Source organism: Bos indicus x Bos taurus, chromosome 7 (assembly GCF_003369695.1).
Source record: "Bos indicus x Bos taurus breed Angus x Brahman F1 hybrid chromosome 7, Bos_hybrid_MaternalHap_v2.0, whole genome shotgun sequence".
Classification (NCBI taxonomy): domain Eukaryota; kingdom Metazoa; phylum Chordata; class Mammalia; order Artiodactyla; family Bovidae; genus Bos; species Bos indicus x Bos taurus.
In genome coordinates, this window is record NC_040082.1 from 46,902,782 (window position 1) to 46,925,984 (window position 23,203).

A 23,203-nucleotide genomic window follows, 5' to 3' on the forward strand; every position below is an offset into this window, starting at 1 on the left:
TGCCTTCAATCTTTCCCAGCATCGGAGTCTTTTCTAATGAGTCAGCTCTTCACATGGGGTGGCCAAAGTATTGGAGTTTCAGCTTCAGCATCAGTCCTTCCAATGAATATTTACAATTGATTTCCTTTAGGATGGACTGGTTGGATCTCCTTGCAGTCCAAGGGACTCTCAAGAGCCTTCTCCAACACCACAGTTCAAAAGCATCAATTCATTGGCACTCAGCTTTCTTTATAGTCCAACTCTCACATCCATACATGACTACTGGAAAAACCATAGCCTTGACTAGATGGACCTTTGTTGACAAAGTAATGTCTCTGCTTTTTAATATGCTGTCTAGGTTGGTTATAACTTTCCTTCCAAGGAGTAAGCATCTTTTAATCTCATGGCTGCAATCACCACCTGCAGTGATTTTGGAGCCAAATAAATAAATAAATAAATAAATAAAGTCAGCCACTGTTTTCACTATTTCCCCATCTATTTGCCATGAAGTGACGGGACTGGATGCCATGATCTTCATTTTCTGAATGTTGAGTTTTAGGCCAACTTTTTCACTCTCCTCTCTCACTTTCTTCAAGAGGCTCTTTACTTCTTCTTCACTTTCTGCCACAAGGGTGGTGTCATCTGCATATTTGAGGTTATTGATATTTCTCCCGGCAATCTTGATTCCAGCTTGTGCTTCTTCCAGCCCAGCATTTCTCATGATGTACTCTGCATATAAGTTAAATAAGTTGGGTGACAAAATATATCCTTGACGAATTCCTTTTCCTATTTGGAACCAGTCTGTTGTTCCATGTCCAGTTCTATCTGTTGCTTCATGACCTGCATACAGGTTTCTCAAGAGGCAGGTCAGGTGGTCTGGTATTCCCATCTCTTTCAGAATTTTCCACAGTTTCTTGTGATCCACACAGTCAAAGGCTTTGGCATAGTCAATAAAGCAGAAATAGATGTTTTTCTGGAACTCTCTTGCTTTTTCAATGATGTGGCTTAGTGCAAACATAAATATCAAGAGCTACTCCAAAAAGCCGCAGGCTATACACATTCAAAGAGTCACACCTTAGCTAATAGTAAGGGCCTTTCAACGTAATTTGATTCTCTACTTGAAGGAAATATAGCATTCTCAGAAACATGGTTGCTATACAATAGATAAAGCTAATATTTGCTTTCGTTATTGTTTTTCTTTATTTTTTGATTCATTCACTGTCTTTTTTCATTGATTATATTAAAAATAGCCACTGGAGGTTCAAGAGGGAGAGGACATATGTATACCTATGGCTTATTTATGTTGATATATGGCAGAAACCAACACAATATTGTAAAGCAATTATCCTATTAAAAATTTAAAAATTTTTTAAAAAATTAAAAATTCATATGGAGAGATATTCCATGTTCCTGGGTTTAAAGAATCAACATTGTGAAAATCCCTATACTATCAAATGCAACCTACAGATTCAGTGTGATCATTATCAAATTACCAATGGCATTTTTCACAGAACTAGAACAAAAAAAAACCATAAAAGACTCTGAATAGCCAAAGCAATCTTGAGAAAGAAAAATGAAGCTGAAGGAATCAAACTTCCTGACTTCAGACTATATTACAAAGCTACAGTCGGCAAGACAGTATGGTACTGGCACAAAAACAGACATATAGAGCAATGGAACAAGTTAGAGAATCTAGAGAATAAACCCACACACCTATGGGCACCTTATTTTTAACAAAGGAGGCAAGAATAGACAATGGGGCAAAGACAGTATCCAATAAGTATCCCAAAGCTGCTGGGAAAATTGACAGCTATGTGTAAAAGAATGAAATTAGAACACCTTCTAAGAGTATGTGTGCTAAGTCACTTCAATCATGTCCAACTCTTTGCATCCCTATGGTCTGTAGCCTAGCAGGCTCCTCTATCTATGGAATTCTCCAGGCAAGAATACTGGAGTCAGTTGCCTTTTCCTTCTCCAGGGGATCTTTCCTATTCAGGGAATTGAACCCATATCTCTTACATCTCCTGCATTGGCAGACAGGTTCTGTACCACTGGCACCACCTGGGAAGCCTCAAAGATAAACACAGAATGGATTAAAGACCTAAATGTAAGACCAGACCAGAAACTATACAACTCTTAGAAGAAAACATAGGCAGAACACTCTATGACATAAATCACAGCAAGCTCCTCTATGACTCATCTCCTAGAGTAATGGAAATAAAAATAAACAAGTGGGACCTAATTAAACCTAAAAGCTTTTGCACACTGAAGGAAACTATAAACAACATAAAAAGAGAACCCTTAGAATGGGAGAAAACAATAGCAAATGAAACAACTGACAAAGGATTAACCTCAAAAATATATAAACAGCTAATGCAACTCAATACTAGAAAAACAAACAGCCCAACCAAAAAATGGGCAAAAGACCTAAACAGACATTTCTCCAAAGAAGACATACAGATGTCTTCTAACAAACACATGAAAAGATGCTCAATGTTGCTCATTATTAGAGAAATGCAAATCAAAACTACAATGACATATCACCTAACACTGGTCAGAATAGCCTCATCAAAAAATCTACAAACAAATAATGTTGGAAATGGTGTGGAGATAAAGGAACCCTCTTGCACTTTTGGGGGGAATGTAAATTGATACAGCCACTATGGAAGATGGTAGGAGGATTCCTTAAAATCTAGGAATAAGACCACCATATGACCCAGCAATCCCACAACTAGGAATATACCCTGAGGAAACCAAAACTGAAACAGACACACATACCCCAATGTTCACTGCAGCACTATTTGCAATAATTAGCACACTGAAGCAACCTAGACGCCCACTGACAGATGAATGGATAAAGAAGTTGTGGTACATATATACAATGGAATATTACTCAGCCATTAAAAGGAATGCATTTGAGTCAGTTCTAATGAGGTGGATGAACCTAAAGCCTATTATACAGAATGAAGTAAGTCAGAAAGAGAAAAACAAATATCATATATTAATGCCTATATATGGAATCTAGAAAGGTGATACTGATGAACCTATTTGCAGGGTAGCAATAGAGATACAGATGTAAGAGAACAGACTTATGGACATGGTGGGGGAGAACAGAGAGGATAGGATGTAAGAAAGAATAACATGGAAACATATATAACCATATGTAAAACAGATAGCCAGTGGAAATTTGCTGTGTGACTCAGGGAACTCAAACTAGGCTTCTAACAACCTCGAGGGGTGGGATGGGGAGAAAGTGGAGGGAGGTTCAAGAGAGAGGGGACATGGGTATATCTATGGCTGATGCATGTTGATGTTTGGCAGAAACCAACACAATATTCTAGAGCTCAGTTCAGTTCAGTCGCTCAGTTGTGTCTGACTCTTTGCCACCCCATGAATCACAGCACACCAGGCCTCCCTGTCCATCACCAACTCCCAGAGTTCACCCAGACTCATGTCCATCGAGTCAGTGATGCCATCCAGCCATCTCATCCTCTGTCGTCCCCTTCTCCTCCTGCCCCCAATCACTCCCAGCATCAGGGTCTTTTCCAATGAGTCAACTCTTCACATGAGGTGGCCAAAGTATTGGAGTTTCAGCTTTAGCATCATTCCTTCCAAAGAAATCCCAGGGCTGATCTCCTTCAGAATGGACTGGTTGGATCTCCTTGCAGTCCAAGGGACTCTCAAGAGCCTTCTCCAACACCACAGTTCAAAAGCATCAATTCTTTCGCACTCAGCTTTCTTCACAGTCCAATGCTCACATCCATACATGACCACAGGAAAAACCATAGCCTTGACTAGATGGACCTTTGTTGGCAAAGTAACGTCTCTGCTTTTCAATATGCTATCTAGATTGGACATAACTTTCCTTCCAAGGAGTAAGCGTCTTTTAATTTCATGGCTGCAATCACCATCTGCAGTGATTTTGGAGCCAAAAAAAATAAAGTCTGACACTGTTTCCACTGTTTCCCCATCTATTTCCCATGAAGTGATGGGACCGGATGCCATGATCTTAATTTTCTGAATGTTGAGCTTTAAGCCAACTTTTTCACTCTCCTCTTTCACTTTCATCAAGAGGCTTTTGAGTTCCTCTTCACTTTCTGCCATAAGGGTGGTGTCATCTGCATATCTGAGGTTATTGATATTTCTCCCGGCAATCTTGATTCCAGCTTGTGTTTCTTCCAGCCCAGCGTTTCTCATGATGTACTCTGCATATAAGTTAAATAGGCAGGGTGACAATATACAGCCTTGATGTACTCCTTTTCCTATTTGGAACCAGTCTGTTGTTCCATGTCCAGTTCTAACTGTTGCTTCCTGACCTGCATACAGGTTTCTCAAGAGGCCGGTAAGGTGGTCTGGTATTCCCATCTCTTTCAGAATTTTCCACAGTTTATTGTGATCCACACAGTCAAAAGCTTTGGCATAGTCAATAAAGCAGAAATAGATGTTTTTCTGGAACTCTCTTGCTTTTTCCATGATCCAGCGGATGTTGGCAATTTGATCTCTGGTTCCTCTGCCTTTTCTAAGACCAGCTTGAACATCAGGAAGTTCACGGCTCACATATTGCTGAAGCCTGGCTTGGAGAATTTTGAGCATTACTTTACTAGCATGTGAGACGAGTGCAATTGTGAAAAAAAGAGAAGCAAAAAGGAAAGATATAAGCATCTGAATGTAGAGTTCCAAAGAATAGCAAGGAGAGATAAGAAAGCCTTCCTCAGTGATCAATGCAAAGAAATAGAGGAAAACAACAGAATGGCAAAGACTAGAGATCTCTTCAAGAAAATTAGAGATACCAAGGGAACATTTCATGCAAAGATGGGCTCGATAAAGGACAGAAATGGTATGGACCTAACAGAAGCAGAAGATATCAAGAAGAGGTGGCAAGAATACACAGAAGAACTGTACAAAAAAGATCTTCACAACCCAGATAATCACTATGGTGTGACCACTGACCTAGAGCCAGACATCCTGGAATGTGAAGTCAAGTGGGCCTTAGAAAGCATCACTATGAACAAAGCTAGTGGAAGTGATGGAATTCCAGTTGAGCTATTTCAAATCCTGAAGATGATGCTGTGAAAGTGCTGCACTCAATATGCCAGCAAATTTGGAAAACTCAGCAGTGGCCACAGGATGGAAAAGGTCAGTTTTCATTCCAATCCCAAAGAAAGGCAATGCCAAACAATGCTCTAACTACCGCACAATTGTAGAGCTACTATTCTTTAATTAAAAATAAATAAATTTAATTCTAAAACATATGTAAAAATTGCAAAATACCCATTGAACCTGCTTAGTTGGTCAAATGTTGTACAAATATTTTATATAGCCGTATCTTAATCTTCTTCACCAACCCTGTTTTAGGTAAGAAAATGGAAACAGAGAATGAAGTGCCAGGTTTGAAGAATTAATACTGGCTAAAGTCAGAACTTGCATTCAATTCTGTGTGATTCCACTGGCAGAGTTTTTATAACCTGAGATATCTTGTCTCTGACATTGCTCTTTCCTCTCCTATTTAGTCACTAAGTCCTGTCTGACTCTTGTGACCTCATGTAGCCTGCCAGGCTCCTCTGATCTTCTCCCAAAAGGAGACCAAGCTGAGTGGCTGTGGCCAATCTCTGGGCTTTTCTTTTCCGCATGTGAGGGCACCTCTGGATTATTTACAATCTCCAATTCATTCAGTCATACTCTTGGTTTTCCTTTCTCTGTGGAAACCAGATAGAAACATCTTAAGCCCCAGTGATTAACCTGACTTGTAGTCACTTCCTCAGCCTAGTGTCCATCTATTTTATTTGACTCATTTATTAGTAAGTTTAAACTCACTGGGAAATTTTTCAAAACCACTAAGATCTTATTATTAACAGGTCACATGAGCAGATTTGAACAGACAGGAAGGACATAATATCATGAATTCTAGTTACATAGCTGTCTCCAAGCCTGTATTTCATAATTATGGGATGAAATATGGTCCCTCTGAGTTGATAAGGTATTTTCTAAGTGAGATAGGAAAATAATTATAGGAAAACAATAATTTTACAGGGGATCTTCTCAATTCAGGGATCAAACCGAGGTCTCCTGCATTGCATATAGACTCCACCAGCTGAGCTACCAGCGAAGCCCCTGGTAAAGTTTTAATTTATAAAGCTAAAAACAGTTAAAATTTAGCTTTAACAGTCTAGTCTGCTAAAGAAAGCGAATATTTTGACTATGCACCCAAATATTTTTTAGACTGTTAAGATGACAAAACATTTTATAAATTCTCTCCTTCCCACTGGCAAATTGCTTCTTAAATAAGAACACTGAACACAATATTCTGAGAGATATTGCTGTTCAGTTCAATTCAGTTCAGTCGCTCAGTCGTATCCGACTCTTTGTGACTCCATGGACTGCAGTACACCAGGCTTCCCTGTCCATCACCAACTCCTGAAGCTTACTCAAACTCATGTCCATTGAGTGATGCCGTCCAACCATCTCATTCTCTGTTGTCCCCTTCTCCTCCCACCTTTAATCTTTCCCAGCATCAGCGTTTTTTCTAGTAAGTCAGTTCTTCACATCAGATAACAAAAGTATTGGAGTTTCAGCTTCAGCATCAGTCCTTCCAATGAATATTCAGGACTGATCTCCTTTAGGATCAACTGATTGGATCTCCTTGCAGTCCAAGGGACTCTCAACAATCTTCTCAACCACCACAGTTCAAAAGCATCAATCCTTCAGTGCTCAGCTTTCCTTATAGTCCAACTCTCACATTCATACATGACTATTGGAAAAACCATAGCTTTGACTAGATGGACCTTTGTTGGTAAAGTAATATCTCTGATTTTTAATATATTCTCTAGGTTGATCATAGCTTTCCTTCCAAGGAGCAAGTGTCTTAATTTCATGGGTGCAGTCACCGACTGCAGTGATTTTGGAGCCTCCCAAAATAAAGTCATTCACTGTTTACATTGTTTCCCCGTCTATTTGCCATGAAGTGATTGGGCCGGATGCCATGATCTTAGTTTTCCTAGTGTTGAGTTTTAAGCCAACTTTTTCACTTTCCTCTTTCACTTTCTTCAAAAGGCTCTTTAGTTCTTCGCTTTCTGCCATAAGGGTGGTATCATCTGCATATCTGAGGTTATTGATATTTCTCCTGGCAATCTTGATTCCAGCTTGTGCTTAATCCAGCCCAGCATTTCTCATGATGTACTCTGCATATAAATTAAATAAGCAGGGTGACATATGCAGCCTTGATGTACTCTTTCCCCGATTTGGAACCAGCCTGTTGTTCCATGTCCAGTTCTAACTGTTGCTTCCTGACCTGCATACATTTCTTGGGAGGCAGGTCAGGTGGTCTGGTATTCCCATCTCTTAAAGAATTTTCCACAGTTTGTTGTGATCCACACAGTCAAAGGCTTTGGCATAGTCAATAAAGCAGAAAGAGATGTTTTTCTGGAACTCTCATGCTTTTATGATGATCCAGTGGATGTTGGAAACTTCAATTCTGGTTCCTCTGCCTTTTCTAAGTCCATTTGCTGTTCAGACAATGTAAATTTTTTAAAAATGACAACAAATAATAAAATTGGATAAACATTAACGAAAGAAATATGTTAAATACCTGACCTTGGTTGAAGATGGGGGAACTTTTTCCTTATTAAACTCTACTCCTCCCTACTGCTTGACATTTTGTCCCTACCCTTTTAATTCTTGTGGTCTCTGAGCTTCTGTAATTGGCATCTCAGATTTACTATTTGCTTAAGAGTCTGGGATCTCCAGCATACAAATTTGTGGCATGTCTGAAATGCTCAGTTTGGCTGCTTCAAAGAGCCATCTGGATTGAGTCACCTGTGATGCATCTGGGTAGATTGGGTATAGGCCAGATTTAAACAACAACAACAACAACAAAAAATAGACTGGATGGAGTTACCTTTCAAGAGTCTGGTTATTCTTGCTTTAAATACTTGGCCATAGAATCATAAATTAGAAAGTAGCTTCAATGAGTGGAAACTCTTTCAAAGAATCACCTAGTCTAATCTTGCCTTTCTATTTTGGAAACTTTTCCTTACATTTAAACAAACTTTTTCTTGCTACAGTTAACAAAGAAGCCACATTGTTTGGTTTAACTTAGCACTGACTGGGAAGTCTTCCATGCCATCCCACAAAGTTATGAAAACTATCACAATGAAACCATAAATCACATAGATGATATGAGTTTAGACTACCTGGGGGTTTCAGATAACTGACAGCTATCTTGGCTAAAAAAATTTTAAACTTTCATCAGTGATTATTCACACTGAGGATGAGATGGTTAGATAACCTCACCAACTCAGTGGACATGAATTTGAGCAAACTCAAGGAGATAGTGAAGGACAAGGGAGCCTAGCATGCTGCAGTCCATGGGGTCACAAAGAGTCAGACACAACTTAGTGATTGAATAACAACAACAATAACATCATTGACAATCTGCCTCCAAAATGTCTGGTTTTACTTTCTAGACATAGTAAGTTTTACTCCTTTTTCTGTTCTTTAATGGTGTCTTTTTTATGCATGGTAAGTTGTTAGGTTTCATTTCTATGGATCATCTCAAGTGTTGACACTGACTTTCTAAAATGGAGAGGCTTAAGAGGCAACCGTTATTCCACAGAACCTCCTGTGCTATATAATTTATATTCTACTTTATCACCCCAGGTGATTTTTCAAGACATGCTGCCATTCATTTGTCCTCTGCTTCACAAGCCTTGATCTGAATAGAACACTAGGGAATGAAGGTAGCTCATCCAAGAATATTGGGGTCGTAGAATGGCTCACCTCCTTAGGGATGACCTATCACAAGGTATCTAGTCACTTCTTAACCTCCCTCTGAGACAGGTGCCCAAGCCAGACTTTTTTTTTTTTTTGCATCTCAGAAAAAGTCATTACTTTCCATCCATGTCTCAACTCAAACACCTAGGAGTCATTCTTGACTAATTTTTTTCCTCTTCTAGAATAGTCCATCTGTAAGTCTTAACTACCACTACCCCAAAATTATTTCTCTGATTTATCAACTTCTCACCAATTCCACTGTAATCAGCCTTGAGAGTGATTATTCTCTCAAGTGTAACAACTTCCCACCTGGACTCCCAATTTTCACTCTTTTTCTCTTTGCCATCCATTATTTTTATGCAAATTAGAACACCACAACCTTAATCTTACACTCAGGGATTACCACCAAGGTTAACACCTTGGTGTATGTCTTTATGGATCTTTTTTCCACATGTATCTGTGTCTGTATGTGTTGTTTTTTTAACCAAAGTGAGAACAAAGTGTCTCTACTGTTTCGTAACTTGTTCCTTGGTTGATAGTGTTGCATCTGCATTTCAGTAATCTTTAAGGATTGGGAACACGTGTACACCCGTGGCGGATTCATGTTGATGTATGGCAAAACCAATACAATATTGTAAAGTAATTAGCCTCCAATGAAAATAAATAAATTTAAATTAAAAAAAATTTTTTAATAAAAAATAAAAAATACTGTTAAAAAAAAAAAATCTCTCCAATGATCTTAAAATGTCTTGAGACACATTTTCCCTCTGTTCCAGGATCATAATTTCATCATACTCTTAATCTAGCATAGTCCCTTTTTTCTATTTCTGATTTATTGAAAAGATGGGGCCAATTTTCTTAAATTTTCTTCACAAAGAAGTCTGACTTTCGTTCCTATATATGTAAATCAGATCAGATTCTCTTTTTTAAGCATATGAATGACTTCTCACTTGCATGTGACAAAATAAAATCCAAGCTCCTACTATGGTCCTCTAGGCCTTAAGATATGGCCTCTGCCCAACCTCGCCGACTTGATCTTCTTATCACTGCTTCTCTCTTGCTCACCAAGTATGAGTTATCCAGGCCTAATCGCAGATCCTCAGGAATACCAAGCTTTTCTTACCTCAGCACCTCTGTTCTTATCCTCCTGTCTCTGATTTTCTTATACCCTTCTGGTCTAAGTTCAGATATCACTGTTTCTCAGAGGTTTCACCCACTTCCCATATAAAGCATTTACCACCAACTGAAAAAATCATTTTATCTACCTGATACAGTTTATCTCCTGTCATTGTAAACTCGATAACAGACATTTTGCTAGGATATGACCACTGTATGTATCTTTGGCGTCTATGGCAGTAACTGGCACCTAGTAGACACTCAATAAAATCTATTTGGTGAATAAACAGAAAGCTCCAAGACTCTTAAGAAAAAAATATAAAAAGATGAGATGGAGTAAATCCAAAGACCATTTAGGTCAATCTTTCTTGTTATTGGTGAGAAAGTGGAAGCCCAGGGCCAGGGTGGTGGAGGGTGGGCGCAGGAAGGACACACGACCTATAGCATCTGGATCTGGAGCTCTTTTCCTAAACTGCCTGGAGTAGGGCTCTCTAGTGCTTCGGAAGGCAGTCTTGGGCATGTGCCTGCTCTTTCAGTGCCAACTCCAACCTGTCACAATTGCACATCAGGGCTTGAAATGCCTAGTGATGACCTAGACCCTCACAGATGCCAGGTTTCCCAGCTTCTACTAGAGGACTTTTCCATTCCAACATCCTGCCCTGGAGCTTTGAGTTTTGTTTTTTCTCTCAAAAAATAATATTGCCCAGTTTTACTCTGTGACAGTGACCTAAGTACCTACATGGATCAGCTCACCAGTCTCTATTTAATCATTTACAATATATCAGGGCCTCTGCTAAGTGATTCCTTTGCATTATTCTACTTAAAGTTTGTAGAATCTCTTTTTTTAACTTTTTGTTTATATTATGGTCTAGTTGATGAACAAGGCTGTGTTGGTTTCAGGTGTATAGCAAAGAGATTCAGTTATAATGTATATTTATTCTTTTTTAGATTCTTTCCTCATATAAGTAATCACAGAATATTGAGTAGAGTCCCCTGCTCTATACACTAGATCCTTGTTGATTATCCATTTGATTATGTCTTATTTTTAATAGGAGGATAATCACTTTGCAGTATTGTGTTGGTTTTTGTTGTTGGTTGTACAACAATGTGAATCAACTATCAGATCAGATCAGATCAGACGCTCAGTTGTGTCTGACTCTTTGCGACCCCATGAATCACAGCACACCAGGCCTCCCTGTCCATCACCAACTCCCAGAGTTCACCCAGACTCACGTCCATCGAGTCAGTGATGCCATCCAGCCATCTCATCCTCTGTCGTCCCCGTCTCCTCCTGCCCCCAACCCCTCCCAGCATCAGAGTCTTTTTCAAGGAGTCAACTCTTCGTATGAGGTGGCGAAAGTATTGGAGTTTCAGCTTTAGCATCATTCCTTCCAAAGAAATCCCAGGGCTGATCTCCTTTAGAATGGACTGGTTGGATCTCCTTGCAGTCCAAGGGACTCTCAAGAGTCTTCTCCAACACCACAGTTCAAAAGCATCAATTCTTCTGCGCTCAGCTTTCTTCACAGTCCAACTCTCACATCCATACATGACCACAGGAAAAACCATAGCCTTGACTAGACGAACCTTTGTTGGCAAAGTAATGTCTCTGCTTTTGAATATGCTATCTAGGTTGGTCATAACCTTCCTTCCAAGGAGTAAGCATCTTTTAATTTCATGGCTACAGTCACCATCTGCAGTGATTTTGGAGCTCAGAAAAATAAAGTCTGACACTGTTTCCACTGTTTCCCCATCTATTTCCCATGAAGTGGTGGGACTGGATGCCATGATCTTTGTTTTCTGAATGTTGAGCTTTAAGCCAACTTTTTCACTCTCCACTTTCACTTTCATCAAGAGGCTTTTGAGTTCCTCTTCACACTCTGCCATAAGGGTGGTGTCATCTTCGTATCTGAGGTTATTGATATTTCTCCCGGCAATCTTGATTCCAATTTGTGTTTCTTCCAGTCCAGCGTTTCTCATGATGTACTCTGCATATAAGTTAAATAAACAGGGTGACAATATACAGCCTTGATGAACTCCTTTTCCTATTTGGAACCAGTCTGTTGTTCCATGTCCAGTTCTAACTGTTGTTTCCTGACCTGCATACAAATTTCTCAAGAGGCAGTATACTAACGCATATATATGGAATTTAGAAAGATGGTAACGATAACCCTGTATACGAGACAGCAAAAGAGACACTGACGTATAGAACAGTCTTATGGACTCTGTGGGAGAGGGAGAGGGTGGGAAGATTTGGGAGAATGGCATTGAAACATGTAAAATATCATGTATGAAACAAGATGCCGGTCCAGGTTCAATGCACGATACTGGATGCTTGGGGCTGGTGCACTGGGACGACCCAGAGGGATGGTATGGGGAGGGAGGAGGGCGGAGGGTTCAGGATGGGGAACACATGTATACCTGTGGTGGATTCATTTTGATATTTGGCAAAACTAATACAATTATGTAAAGTTTAAAAATAAAATAAAATTAATTTAAAAAAATTAAAAAAAAAAAAAGAATATACTCAGAGGTATTAATTACTGAATAAAGGAATGTGATTATTTTTAAATTCTTTAAATTTTTTTTCCTTAACTCTTGCAATAAACTGAAGATGCTAACAATGTTTGTAAAAAAAAAAAAAATTAAAAAAAAAAAAAAGAGACAGATCAGGTGGTCTGGTATTCCCGTCTCTTTCAGAATTTTCCACACTTTATTGTGATCCACACAGTCAAAGGCTTTGGCATAGTCAATAAAACAGAAATAGATGCTTTTCTGGAACTCTCTTCCTTTTTCCATGATCCAGCGGATGTTGGCAATTTGATCTCTGGTTCCTCTGCCTTTTCTAAATCCAGCTTGAACATCTGGAAGTTCACGGTTCACATATTGTTGAAGCCCGGCTTGGAGCATTTTGAGCATTACTTTACTAGCATGTGAGCTGAGTGCAATTGTGCAGTAGTATAAGCATTCTTTGGCATTGCCTTTCTTTGGGATTGGAATGAAAACTGACCTTTTCCAGTCCTGTGGCCACTGCTGAGTTTTCAAAATTTGCTGGCATATTGAGTGCAGCACCTTTCACAGCATCATCTTTCAGGATTTGAAAGAGCTCAACTGGAATTCCATCACCTCCACTAGCTTTGTTCGTAGTGATGCTTTCTAAGGCTCACTTGACTTCACATTCCAGGATGTCTGGCTCTAGGTCAGTGATCACACCATCGTGATTATCTGGGTCATGAAGATCTTTTTCTACGGTTCTTCTGTGTATTCTTGCCATCTCTTCTTAATATCTTCTGCTTCTTTTAGGTCCATATCATTTCTGTCCTTTATCGAGCTCATCTTTGCATGAAATGTTCCTTTTGTATCTCTGATTTTCTTGAAGAAATTCCTAGTCTTTCCCATTCTGTTGTTTTCCTTTATTTCTTTGCATTGATCACTGAGGAAGGCTTTCTTATCTCTTCTTGCTATTCTTTGGAACTCTGCATTCAGATGTTTATATCTTTCCTTTTGTCCTTTGCTTTTCACTTCTCTTCTTTTCACAGCTATTTGTAAGGCCCCCCCAGACAGCCATTTTGCTTTTTTGCATTTCTTTTCCATGGAGTTGGTCTTGATCCCTGTCTCCTGTACAATGTCACAAACCTCATTCCATAGTTCATCAGGCACTCTATCTGTCAGATCTAAGCCCTTAAATGTATTTCTCATTTCCACTGTATAATCATAAGGGATTTGATTTAGGTCATACCTGAATGGTCTAGTGGTTTTCCCTACTTTCTTCAATTTAAGTCTGAATTTGGCAATAAGGAGTTCATGGTCTGAGCCACAGTCAGCTCCTGGTCTTGTTTTTGCTGACTGTATAGAGCTTCTCCATCTTTGGCTGCAAAGAATATAATCAATCTGATTTCGGTGTTGACCATCTGATCATGTCCATGTGTAGAGTCTTCTCTTGTGTTGCTGAAAGAGGGTGTTTTTTATGACCAGTGCATTTTCTTGGCAAAACTCGATGAGTCTTTGCCCTCCTTCATTCCGTATTCCAAGGCCAAATCTGCCTGTTACTCCAGGTGTTTCTTGACTTCCTAATTTTGCATTCCAGTCCCCTATAATGAAAAGGACATCTTTTTTGGCTGTTAGTTCTAAAAGGGCTTGTAGGTCTGCATAGAACCGTTCAACTTCAGCTTCTTCAGCATTACTGGTTGGGGCATAGACTTGAATTACTGTGATATTGAATGGTTTGCCTTGGAAATGAACAGAGATCATTCTGTCATTTTTGAGATTACATCCAAGTACTGCATGTCAGACTCTTTTGTTGACCATGATGGCCACTCCATTTCTTCTGAGGGATTCCTGCCCGCAGTAGTGGATATAATGGTCATCTGAGTTAAATTCACCCATTCCAGTCCATTTCAGTTCGCTGATTCCTAGAATGTTGACATTCACTCTTGCTGTTTCTTGTTTGGCCACTTCTAATTTGCCTTGATTCATGGACCTGACATTCCAGGTTCCTATCAATATTGCTCTTTACAGCATTGGACCTTGCTTCTATCACCAGTCACATCCAAAGGTGGGTATTGTTTTTGCTTTGGCTCCATCCCTTCATTCTTTCTGGAGTTATTTCTCCACTGATCTCCAGTAGCATATTGGGCACCTACTGACCTGGGGAGTTTCTCTTTCAGTATCCTATCATTTTGCCTTTTCATACTGTTCATGGGGTTCTCAAGGCAAGAATACTAAAGTGGTTTGCCATTCCCTTCTCCAGTGGACCACATTCTGTCAAATCTCTCCACCATGACCCGCCCGTCTTGGGTATACATATATCCCTTCCCCCGTGAGCCTCCCCTCCTGCCACCTCCCACCTCTAGGTCACCACAGAGCACCAAGCTGAGCTCCCTGTGCTATACAGCTGCTTTCCATTAGCATCTGTTTTACACATGGCAATGTATATATGTCAATGCGTAGCATCTCTCAGAGGTGAATACTGTTCTTGTCCCCACTGTACTGGTGAATAAGGTCTGCATGAAAGAACTTAGGTAACATGTCCAAAGTTAACAACTAAAATAAGAGAAGTCCTGCTTCAAATGTCGATCTGTAATCTGCAAATCTTACCATCCAGTGCCTTCTCTCTGTAATGACTCAACCCTCAAGCACCTACACATGCCAACCCCAGCCCAGTTCTCAACCCTGGGTGCCTTTCATAGCAAATCTCACTAGAAGTTGCCTCATTCTTTTGTGTTCAAATAAGCTATCAGGTATAAGCTGAGAGTCAGTGAATGTTTACCTGATATGTCAGACTTCCTAAGTGGCTCAGGAGTAGTTTATGCCTTAACTCCCCCAAAAGTACTCAATCTTGCATCTTTCAAATGTGCTGGCAGCCTAGTGAGGAACATATTTGATGAGAAAGGAACTATAAGAGCTTGGCTATATGAAAGATAACTTACCCTGTATCTCCATTTTGGCATATTTTCTGTCCTATGTAAATATTTAGTGCTGTTTAGGAGTGGGAAATAGTCATTTAACTTAGAACCTTCAGCTTAAAAAATTACAAAGTGCATTTACTCTGGGGTGTTTAGTAATACAGCCTTTTGTATCCACCCTTTCATGCAAATACAGTATATAAGAGATCTGAATCTCATGTCTCCGATTGAAAGAGGTACATGCACATTTGGTGGCTGCAGTGGTAGAAATGAGAACTTAGTGATACCTGGCTCCTTGGCTTTCTGATTGGGTCACACAGCCTGAAGCAGGAGAAAGTCACCAACCCAAGGTCACACAGTTCTCCGATAATCGTAGTTACTTGTGGGCATTGGCACCTAACATGTCCAGTGCTAAAATGCACAATTTAGTTCAATGTGTGGACCTCATTTCTACCAGGGTAGTAGGCAGTGCTTTTTCTTTTCCTGCCTCAGCTGACTCTGAATAAGGAATCCCTTCTCCCTATTTTCCAGGCCCACCTCCCTGGAGTCCCTCGTGGTGCAAACTGTTTGCTGCCTTCAGACTGGGTTGCTTAGCAACCAAGCTCGGCAGGCTTCCTAATAGACAAAGGTTTTTCCTTCCAGTCCAACTGCTGTACTAATGCTCATTGTTGACAAGGGAACAGTTCCCTGCTGAGCATACTCTGTAATCTGGAGGCAGATTTGGGGGCTTATTGCCAGGAGCCGTGGACATCTCCCCTAAACAGGGAGGAGGAACAGAAGTTTGAGGACCAAATCATAATAAATGGACTGTTTCCTGTGTTGATAGATGATTACGCAGGCATTTCAACTTGGTCACTTACCAGAGATTGTATCACAGGAGACATTTGGTTACAGTGGTATCCAAATTCATAGAATAATTCACATTGCCATCTTCTTGTCCTATTCAACCCGCAAAGAAATCATCTATTTCCAAGTACACAGCCACAACATTTGACATTATTTCATAGGCATGAACTAAGCTATCAGATTGAAGCTCCATTAAACTAGAAAGGCTTGAATCCATGGAGTGCTTTCAAATCCATCTCACAGGATCTTAAAATTGGGTCATTCTCAAGGTAGGCAGAACATGGAAAAGCATTCCCACTTAGTAGAAGATGAGGTGACTCACCCAAAAGTAGACAGGGAAAAGGAGGCAAAGCTTCTTCAAAACCAGCTCCTTAGAGTCCTCTGGCTCCAGGTGCACGTTCAACTCTGGGACAGATACATCTTCATTGGAAAATGGCTTGATATTTGTGGTTCACCTGCAGAGAAAGGAGGGCAGAGGGTTAGTTTGTAAATTACTAAATAAGCTTGGAGAAATGTAACAACTTATTCTGGGTTACTCAGTAAAGCTGTGACCCTCTCACCTTTCTGAATCAAGGCAATCAGCCATTAAACTCTATACTACTTATGTCTCCATGGCTTTATTATGAGACAGCTACATATTGTAAAGTAATTAGCCTCCAATTAAAATAAATAAATTTATATAAAAAAAGAAACATATGCAAGCAACTAAACTTTAAGTATAGATGAATGACAAATTGCAGTTAATACATCCTACCATTGAATGTGGCAAGACTTCATAATCATTTTTCCCCCCCTAGGACAAAGCAAGATAATAAACTTAATGAGAATAGGCATTATGTTTCTTTCCCTTTCCTTGGGTCTGCAAAGAGCCTGTGTATCATAAATATTAATAGAAGTAAAGAATAAAAAGATGGTCAAGGTCAAGCCCAAGTTCAAAGATAAGTTCAAGGCCAAGATCAAAGTCAAGGGCAAGTCCAAGGCCCGTAACTAATCTAGTGCCGGACATATACAGGTATATTGAATATATTTATTACTTTCCAGATACTTAGTAGCATTCCACTCCTGTTTTCATTGCCTTATCTGTGAGGAGTTTCTCCCTTTTTCCTTTATTTTAATAACTATATCTTTCCCTCAGACTTGTATACATATTTAGATACCGCACAAACGAACTCTTTGTCTTCAACCACAAGAAATATAGGAGCAGAGTACAGCATATAGAAATATGAATTTTATATAGATAAGAAAATATGTACGATTCCAAAACTAATGGTCATGTCTGTTCAGAGATACAATGATACAGGAAGACAGTAGCAGAAAGTAGACACAAAGTGAGTAGAACCATACCAATTAATCAGAATGCCTCTAGAATGGAATCTGCCAAATATGTTACTTTCCTGGTTAATAGTAATTAAATTTACAGATTTTTTTTTTTAAAGAATTCATGTTATTTATTTCAGTCTTACAATGAGCCCAGTGGTAACTATTAGCCCGAGATCACAAATGACAAAACTAAGGCCTCGAGAGACTCAGTTACTTATTGTTTAAGATTACATAAGCAGGAACTGATTTTCAGATCTTCCAACTGAAAATTCCATAGCCTTTTCAGTATACTATATAACATCTGATCAGCCAAAAATTAACTTAGACCACTTTTTTTTTTTTTGGGGGGGGGTCCAGAAATTTTTGTTTTAATGATTGCTCCAGGTGATTTTGATACATCCTAAAATTAGAGAAGCACTGCTGTCATATACCAACTTTCTCTGTATTCTCTTTTTATTTTTGATTAGAGGATAATTGCTTTTCAATGTTGTGTTAGTTTCTGCTGTACAACAAATGAATCAGCTATAAGTAGACATATATCCCCTCCCTCTTGAGCCTCCTCCCATCCCATAGACCACTTATTTAGAAGTCTTGTTAAAATCATTCTAAAGCATTTTCATACACTTGACTCAAGAGGCAAGTATAATCCCAATTATATACAAATTCTATAAAATGCAAGCTAATTCATAATGACAGAGAGTAGTAGTAGTTACCTGGTGATGGGGAACAGAGGGCTGGATTACAAAGGGACAGAAGGAAACTTTTGGAAATGATGGATATGTTCATTATCTTAATTGTTTAGCTTAAAACCATTTAGAAAATGGTTTTCTAGATGTAATATATGTCAAAGCTCATCAAATTCCCCACCTTAAATATGTGCATATTACTGTATATCAATTATATTTAAATAAAGTTGCAAAAGACAAAAGAATGAAAAGAAAAATGAGAAAAAAAAGAAAAATGAGAAAGCACTCTATTAGCCAATATACCAAAAATAGCTTATATCTCAATAGTACTCATATTATCCAATTAGACTAAATAACACTACTTTAGATTCAAAATCAGGAAGAATTTTCTGGCATTTTCTTGCATTTTAGTATCACTAAAACCTTGGAATATTGTCCAGAGAAAACATAAAAGATCTTCCCTGTGAAACAAGACTGGCTACCCAACTGTAAGGCCAGTTCAGTTCAGTCGCTCAGTCATGTCCGACTCTTTGCAACCTCATGAATCACAGCACGCCAGGCCTCCCTGTCTATCACCAATTCCCGGAGTTCACTCAGACTCATGTCCATCGAGTCGGTGATGCAATTCAACCATCTCATCCTCTGTCGTCCCCTTCTCCTCCTGCCCCCAATCCCTCCCAGCATCAGGGTCTTTTCAAACAAGTCAACTCTTCATATGAGGTGACCAAAGTATTGGAGTTTCAGCTTCAGCATCAGTCCTTCCAATGAACACCCAGGACTGATCTCCTTTAGGATGGACTGGTTGGATCTCCTTGCAGTCCAAGGGACACTCAAGAGTCTTCTCCAACACCACAGTTCAAAAGCATCAATTCTTCTGCACTCAGCCTTCTTCACAGTCCAACTCTCATATCCATACATGATGACTGGAAAAACCATAGCCTTGACTAGACGAACCTTTGTTGGCAAAATAATATCTCTGCTTTTGAATATGCTATCTAGGTTGGTCATAACTTTCCTTCCAAGGAGTAAGCATCTGCCTTACATAAGTTAGATTGGGAAGAAGAAGAAAAGTCAGTCAAGCCAGAAATGCCCTTCTAGCCCTCAGTATTTTAATTCTTCTTCTATTCAATATTATTCCATCCTTCACCACAATGATCATTAAAGATATTTTGCTTAGCTAGGTCTTTAAAGGCAAGTTCATCATACAGCATAATAATCAAGAATGTAAAATTTGGACCCAAGTTTGCCCAGGTAAAAGGCCTTTCCTCCTAGTGGCTGTTTAGATCCTTAGGCCTCTTTGAACCAGTTTCCCTATACACAAAATGGGAATTATCATAGCACTTATGTCAGAATGCAGCCATAGACATTTAATGAGGCAATGCTTAGTAAAGCTTTTGACTCATATCTGACATATAGGACTCAATAAAGTTAGTCATTAATTTAAAAGATCATAGTAAGTACTATAAATTTAGTTTTATATCTGATTTTTTTCTTCAAAGAGCCCATATTCTTTGAACAAGGTCCCAAGATATCCCACACTTTTCAGTCAACTGGTGGAACGAGTGCCTAGTGCATTTCCAAGAGACATGTGTTCAAACAGCATTTAACCAAGGTGAATACCTTTCTAGGTCCAGAGAGAAATTCTAGAGAAGCAGCATTCTAGACCTTTTCCATGTAGGACTGTGCTGTTGGTATCCCACTATTTCCTTTTACTTCCCACCTTCACCACCAGAAGGAGGAATAATTCAGTACACATGGTTCTTGCCCCTTCCTGTGCTAGATGGGAACATACCATGTGTTTCCCTCACATGCTAGATTTTTCTAATGCCATCTGTTCTCCTAAGTCTACATCACACAGTTTGCCTTGCTGTCACAACTCTACTGGAAAATGTCGAGAAGACATGTGATGAATGATTCTAAGGAATGTTGTTTACCTACCAACCATCTCAGTGCTGAGTGCTGGGCTGGAGCTTGGTAGCAGTCCAGGACCTTACAGTACTGGGATTCTCTGTGCAGCCCTATCTTGCATGTCACAGAGGTTGAATGATAGAGACAGGGCTGATTCCAAACGTTTTTAACTCAGTCAGGACACACTGCTACAGATCCCAGGTTAACTCTCAACTACTGAGGTGTTAGTTTCCACTGGGAACTATGGTAGTCACCATCTACACATAATATAATCCTCACAAAACCCCAAGAAGGAAGACACCCTAATCATCTACATGTGTAACTGAGAAACTAGAGACTTAAATAGATGAGTTGCTCTTCTCCTGGTCACACTGCTAGTAATGGCAGAGTTGGGATATGAACCCAAGCTGTCTGTCTCCAGATTCTCTGTCCTTGCCTACAATGCCTCCAACAAGAGCAGTACACTACGGAGCAACTGCCTTGCAATCTCCAGTCCAAACTTTAAGAAGATTTTTTTGTCCCCTGGAGTTATAGTTCCATTTTTCAATATTACTTTCTTTCCTAAACTAGAAGGAAGTTCATTAAGAGCAGAGACCATGAACTACTTATATTTATACATCCAGCCATACAAATACACACCTCTCACACCACCTTTGATCACTTTGTTGGTTGTTGTTCAGTTGTTAAGTCGTGTCTGACTTTGCGACTCCATGGACTGGAGCACACCGAGTTTCACTGTCCTCCACTATCTCCCAGAGCTTGCTCAAACTCATGTCCATTGACTCGGTGATGCCATCTAGCCATCTCATCCTCTGCAATCCCCTTCTCTTCCTGTCCTAAGTCTTTCCCAGCATCATGCACAGTAGGTGCTCAGCAAATATCAGTGATGGATAGCACCTCAAATGTGATCACCTATTACAAGCATAATCAAGTAATTTATCATCCAAATCAGGGTATGTTTGAGAGGGAAATGGGTCCTACTAAAAATTATGCTGGGAAAATAGCTATCAAGATCATCCAAGAAAAACTGGACCAGGTGGTTACCCTAATTATAACCCCTCTCCTACTGTATCTATTCAACATTATAAGTTTCCTCTGAGATAAAACTAACAGACAGCCATCGAAACAGTTAAACTGAAACATGGAAAAATGGAGCCATCTATTCCAAACACAAACCCAAAAACAGAGACTATCAAAAAGACAACCTGGATGTCACCCTGATTCTGTTTTCCCTTTTATAAATGTGTTTATGATTTCTTTTTCCCTCTCCTCAGCAGATGCTACCTGATTTGTGCTCTGGCTAATGTCACTCACGTCAACAGCATTGCCAAATGCAATGAGGTGTGACTGACACCAGGAAAGATGATGAGCAAGGAGAATGGCAGCTGGCTGCGTTTCCTTCTTGTAGAATTTTAATGAATCAAGGAGCATCCTGATAGAGTACATCTGTACATGCTAGAAGCTAAGCTGAATGCTCTCGTCCCCAACTCTGAGATCTGAGAAACCCAAAGCGGGCTCCACCCTCATGATAGGGCTAGATGGGTCCTGAATAGAGGATGAGGACTGAGGAATATAAGAAACAGCTAAAGGAGAAAACTGCAGCTATGGGGAAAACTGCAGAGAGGTGGGAAAGAAACGTGAGTTCTCTCTCACTCTGTCCTCCCCATTAGTTTTGTGACTTAGGCTAATTATTTGTCTATTGGGACTCTATTTTTTAATAATAAACAAATGTGAAAGCTATCTTAAGTAAAGACAATAAAATAAGTTGTTTATTTCAAGGATGCGCAGGCATTTCGTGGAAGTCGAAGGGAGAAACACACAGTCTCAGGAGTACTGGGTAAAGGAGCTACAACGGCACTTTATGCCTAGGAGGAACACTGCTTTCCTTTCCTTATTGCTTCCTTCTGTGAATCTGCTGCTTTCTCACCCCAGTCAATCATTTTTTTGCTACCTAGTATGCCTGGTGGAATAACCCAAGTTTGAATGGTATAGGTCCAGCCACAAGGAATGACTGATTCTCAATTCTTATTTCTATGCTCGATTCCCAAAGATCTGAGCAGCCTAGTTAGTGCCAGGTGTCTTCCCCAGACCCCCAGAGCATTAATAGAGTATACATCAATTCTAGATACCATGCCTGAGGCCTAGTTCTATGGCCCAATAGAAGGTAGATCCATCCCTGTCACAAGGGGACTGTTTGTGAGCTGAGACAACATTTTCAAAGGTATCCCATTAGCTTATATAACTTTACTCCCTCAATATTCAAATCTGACTTTTCTATCCTCATGAGGTTTTTAAGTCTTAAATGATACCGTGTCTAGGGGGAAAATGTGGAAATCAAATGACATTCCATCTGTCAGGTACCAGCTTTAACCTTAAATCACCCCATGAGTCAGATGTAAAGCAGTCATACTTAAACCTATATCCTCTAGATCCCCAAGTTGTAGCCTTCCTTCCACAGATACCTGGAGGTCAATGTCATTGCCAGAAAAAAAGAAAAAGCTTTCCTAGTGTGAATGTTATAGGTCTTAGAGTTCACTGACAAGCCAGAACATTCTCCCTTTTCTAGGTTTGTAATTAATTCCCTTATTTGCATTATGTAAATAGTGCTTTGTATAATTTCATATCCATAATTGTTATCATCAATAAATTCAGTTGTCATTTCTCTAACTGAACTCTGTGATGCTTAATTATTAGAACTGTAAATAGAACATAAGGGGTGCAGAAAGCATGAATATTTAGTGATACTGACAGATTTTGTTCATGACCTGCCACAATTATTAATATTACTATTAATTTTTCCAGGGTAGGTTGTCAACATCAGTACAGAGTATGAAGCAAAGAAAACTCCTTTACCCAGAACTTAATAGTCCTAGGAATACTACTAAAAAGGAAAGGATACACATCTCACAGAAGCCCTGAGAAAATAATCAATTGATTAACAGACCTCTACTAAGGCCTGTGATGGATAATGACTCAATAATGTCAGGGGGCAGGAAAGGGCTGGAAGGTAAAATAATATTCTGTAATATTCTCCACATGTCTGATCTAAACACTCCCTCCTCCCCAATCCTCCACATAAATGATTTTGTGAAAAGAGCACCAAGTTCTAATCTGATTCTGTAAATTACTGGCCTGGAATTCCTCACCATTAAAAGGGGTATAATTCAAATATCCAAT

General features: G+C 39.5%; 1 long non-coding RNA gene across 1 annotated transcript in view; it reads right to left on the reverse strand.

The window, feature by feature from the left end:
- LOC113896562 overlaps positions 1–23,203 on the reverse strand; it is a 301,000-nt gene that overhangs the window by 41,881 nt on the left and 235,916 nt on the right. Inside the window, exon 4 of the long non-coding RNA XR_003512054.1 lies at positions 16,435–16,567. This is a non-coding gene — a long non-coding RNA (uncharacterized LOC113896562). The remainder of the gene's footprint in view (positions 1–16,434; positions 16,568–23,203) is intronic.